Below are 4,743 nucleotides of genomic sequence, written 5' to 3' on the forward strand. Positions count from 1 at the left end.
TGTAGGCTATATACTGTATTATATATACAGTACCAGTCAAAAGTTTGGACACACGAATGGGAAGTGTCCAAACTTTTGACTATACTGTACTATAATATAACCTACACAAAGAATATCGTCCGATATATCGATATCGGTCTTTTTTACTCCCTAATATTAGTACCGGCCCCCAAAAAAACCATATCGGTCGGGCTCTAGAAATAAGATACAATTCTTATTTCAAAATTATTTATTCTTCAGACATTGTTCTTTAAATAAAATAAATATCGGCTGTATACAAAAGTGACTTGTCAACTAGTCAGGTGGTTGATCAACATTTGGTTTTCAACTACTGAAAATGGGTATTATTCAACTATCTGAATATGGAGCCTCATTGACATCCCCATATCTCTGGGACTGACCAATGTAGGGCCTTGCAAATGAAGATTCCAAAAGAAAAGTTTATTAAGAACTAGAATCTAAAACCATATTGCAATATCTTTAATACTTCTTGAGTTATAGGCACGCAAACTTTGGAAAAAAGAATACTTATGGCACTCAGACAGGTATGTTCAATGCAGTTGTTTGGACAGAAGGAAACAAGATACATTTGTAGTTTCAACATTATTTGTTCTTCAGACATTCCTCTTTAAAAGAAAAGTAGTATCATATTTTTGCAAAATTACCCACATTTGGTTTTTGACCACTGAAAATGTGTACAATGTAATTTAGCCTACTCCTGGAGCAATATTGAAATTCCATTATCTCTGGAACCGAACCATATAGGGCCTTACAAAAAATGAAGATGCAAGAAGGGAAGTTTGTTAAGATCCAATATCTAAAAGGGCATTAATATATCTTTAATAATTTTTGAGTTACAGGCATGCAAACTTTGGAGAAAAAAAACTTGAAAAGTGCTCTTTCCCCATTTATGAACGGTCACCATTGGCGCATAATGCAACAAAGATTGGTAAAGTCAACATATTTTACTAGCAGACCTACTAGTCTGTTTACTAATCCTACCAGTGGATTACTCAGGAAATATTCATCCATGACATTTCATATTTTGGATATCATCACTATACATGTTTATCTTTCGTCAGAAAAAAAAACATTAGCAAATTCAAACATTTGAGCTGGGACCTCTGGTTGAATTGACACTGAATGACCCAAGAGAACAAGAAAAATAATAAAGAATTTGAACTTATTCATAGGTTAGGTGTGTTAATGCAGAAGAATAATCCCAGTAAAGAAGATGAGGTAGAATATAGTGTCTGTCAAATGAAAATGTAAAATATGTATACAGAGATGGTTTAAGGGGCTTTCATACGTTCTAAAGCAAAATGGATCAATAAGGGTGAATGAAACACTAATTACTTTTTTGCTCTAGAAAAAATAAATCGAAAAAAAAAAGCTCTCTCTGCCCTAAAGATTAACGGTGATTTATGTACAGATCCAGGCATGATCTCAACTTTTGTATACAACTTTTACAAAGAATTGTATACTTTGTATACAAAAATTTTAATCTTTTCTTTTCAGTGTTTGTGATAAAGTTTCCGGTATTAATGAGGATTTTAAATTACTATGTGACTCTGACCTTTCTATTACTGAAATGGAAGAGGCACTGAAATCTATAAAAAGGTGAAAATCTCCAGGTACTAATGGCCTGTCTGTTGAATTTTATTTACATTTTTGGGACCTCTTAAAGCAGCCTTTATATTGTTTGTTTAAAGAATGTATTCACAAAGGAGAGATGACACCCACAATGAAGCAGGGACTAATTTCTTTGATCCCCAAATCAGATAAAGATCCACTTTTAATTGAAAACTGGAGACCAATATCATTGTTAAAAGTTGATTATAAATTACTTGCTTTAATATTTGCAACTCATTTAAAATCTGGTCTTAATAGTATAATTGGCGGAACACAAATGGGTTTATGAAGAATAGACACATTAGTTCCAATATAAGACTTGTACTTTATCTCATTGACTATTCAGAGAATATTGATTCAGATTCTATTATAATGTTTTTGGATTTTTATAAAGCATTTGATTCATTAGAGCACCAATTTTTGTTTAAACCAAATTTCGGAAATAAATGTATTAACATGGTGAGAATGTTTTAAAATTAGGGATGCCCTATACTGCGCTCCTGTACTCGGTAAAAATGCCCCCATACCAAAAGCCGATACCACACAGAGTGTGAATAGAGCTGTGTCCAGAAAAAAACTGTTGTAGGAAAATTAATGTTTTACTCTTTCTTATTTACTTTCTTAGACATTGTGGGTTTTTATTTATATATATTTTTCTATTTAACTTGTGTTTCTCTCTCAATATGTATATATATGTCACCTGGAATGCAACAAAGACACCACACAGTAAAACAGAGAGCCTTTGAAGTCTTTAGTGCGGGTAATTTAATCAGGAAAGACAGAGGGGTTCATAAATAAAGACCTTTGACCTCACGGGTGTGAAGGCACACAAACACACAGTAAAAAACAAATGATCAGAAAGAGCCTTTGAACTCTTTAGTGCAGGAAAGACAGAGGGGTTGTTGACCTCACAGATGTGAAGATAATAAAAGCCCAGGGGGTTAGAAGGACCATTGTTTTTTCTGAAAACAGCTAGGTTTGGTTTACGGGGTTAAGTGGAAAATTACAGAGAAGGAACCTTGTAAGAAGTGGGGGGTGATAACAGTATAATAAGGCTGTCTGTTTTCAGTGCGATTTTAGGTCTGTTGTGTTTCAGGGTAGCTGCTGAAACATTGTGAACATACCTCTTTAAGGAAAATAAACTTCTTTCCTTAAATATAATTTGATTCCTTGTCTCTTACACTGTGATGCTATTTGTTAATAATTGTTTTTGCCACAACAAAACCCACTGAAAACAGAACAACAGAGAGTAGAATGGAGTTATTAGAGATTAAGGATGTATATGAAGTACATGTAAGTAATTAATATAATGTTAAACATTCAACATTCACTCCTGTATAGCGGATGTGCGCGAGTTGATAAGCAGAGCACGCTGAGTGAATTGAGCGCGCGGCGGCACAGATGCGCGAGCTTGTCGAGCTTATCCGACAGAACTACAAACTTTCCAGTGATGTCTATGATATATTCATATCATAGACATCACTGGAAAGTTTGTAGTTCGGTCGGATATGTCAAAAGCAAATAAGTAAAACAATGCACAAGTTACTAAAGTTATTTGACGGTAAGGAAAGCGAGAGAGAGAGTCAGAGAGCGCGCACTTCTGTTGCATGATCTTGATTGCTGTTCCAATAGCGCATGCATTTGGATTAAAACTAAATCGTCAGTGGTGGATGAAGTACACAAATCAAGTACTTGAGTAAAAGTACAGATACGTATAATAAAATATTACTCCAGTAAAAGTAAAAGTACTCCTTTTTCAATTTTACTCGAGTGAAAGTACAAAAGTACTCTTTTTTTATGTACTTAAGTAAAAAAAAGTACTGATAGATAGATTTATTTTGCAATTTTATATAGGCTACTTAATTTAATTTTATATTAGCACATATATTTTTTAAATCCTACAGCTCAAAATACCTGGGATTTTTCCAAAATAACCACTTATATTTTTGTTGTTGATATGGACTACGTTGACGAGAGTGATGTAGTAATATTCACTGTGAAGCTTACACTGCGATGTACCTGAGAGAAAACAGATTTGACCATCTGATTTTCACCAGTAAGAAAAAAGTGTTTTAAAACTTGTTGTTTTGCAGAACATCACGGTTATATATGACATGAGAATAAGGCCTGAAATTAGGAAGAACATTTTAAGGAAAATATAATTATATTTTCATGATTTTTTTCTTCTTAAACCTTGTCTGTGGTGTAAAAACACCCCAGGCCAAATGCCCCCAGAGGGCATCACTTCCCACTTTGATAATTACTGTAGTTACCATGTTCTGCACATCACATCCTTTATTTTCCCCCAGATGTAATCTATCTAGGTGGTTGAATACAAATATTTGGACTTATATCTAAAAATTACCTCAACTTAGCACCAGCAAGCTTGTTAGCTGGACAGTTAGCATCAGCTAACAATATTTACTTATTTTCAGTATGGTTATGAATAAACATTCATATCCGTCTACTCAGCTAGTTAATCCAAACAATATAAACATTTATACTGTTGATAAACAATAAAACAGACGTCACATAAGGCTAAATGCATAGCATTTTAATAAAACTTAACATTACAGCAGCAGGGAATATGAACGTGCATGAGTTATTTTATTTAGTCTGTGTTATTTTAATGTTTTAGTTTTTTTTTTTACCTAAAACATATCGACACTGATGTTAATGTGTCTGCATTCAAGCATTTCAGCGGGCTTAAATAGATCACCCTTTACAGCAGATTTTGTCCAGTTTTGACCTTGATATTCAGTTACAATAATTAATCCTAAAATTCGAAATTAGTAACTTAATTTTAGCAGCATCAGTCGCGCGCGTGCTCACAAGATCTCCCGGTTCTTACTTGTGAATTCAGCTCACTGGACTGGAGACTCGCACTAAACAGTTCATTTGAATCAGTGAGTTGTCGACTCGAGAACAACTGCAATCGGTTCATTCCAATTCGTGAATGAATCGTTTGGTGCGATTTGCGAACCGATTTAAAAGGTTAATTGAAAAGAATCAGTTCGTTCTTGAATCAGACACCGCTTCTGCATGTCAGAGCACGTGATATATTATAAGGAGTAACGATATGTTTTATGAAATGTAGTGAAGTAAAAAGTA

General features: G+C 33.9%; 1 long non-coding RNA gene across 1 annotated transcript in view; it reads left to right on the forward strand.

Annotated features, from left to right (window-relative positions):
- LOC107672808 (uncharacterized) overlaps positions 1–2,793 on the forward strand; it is a 4,487-nt gene extending 1,694 nt beyond the window's left edge. The window contains exons 2-3 of the long non-coding RNA XR_001632346.1: positions 2,180–2,182; positions 2,433–2,793. This is a non-coding gene — a long non-coding RNA (uncharacterized LOC107672808). The remainder of the gene's footprint in view (positions 1–2,179; positions 2,183–2,432) is intronic.
- The last annotated feature ends 1,950 nt before the right edge of the window (positions 2,794–4,743 follow it).

The sequence above is a fragment of the Sinocyclocheilus anshuiensis genome, unplaced genomic scaffold, assembly GCF_001515605.1.
Source record: "Sinocyclocheilus anshuiensis isolate Anshui unplaced genomic scaffold, SAMN03320099.WGS_v1.1 scaffold556, whole genome shotgun sequence".
Classification (NCBI taxonomy): Eukaryota; Metazoa; Chordata; class Actinopteri; order Cypriniformes; family Cyprinidae; genus Sinocyclocheilus; species Sinocyclocheilus anshuiensis.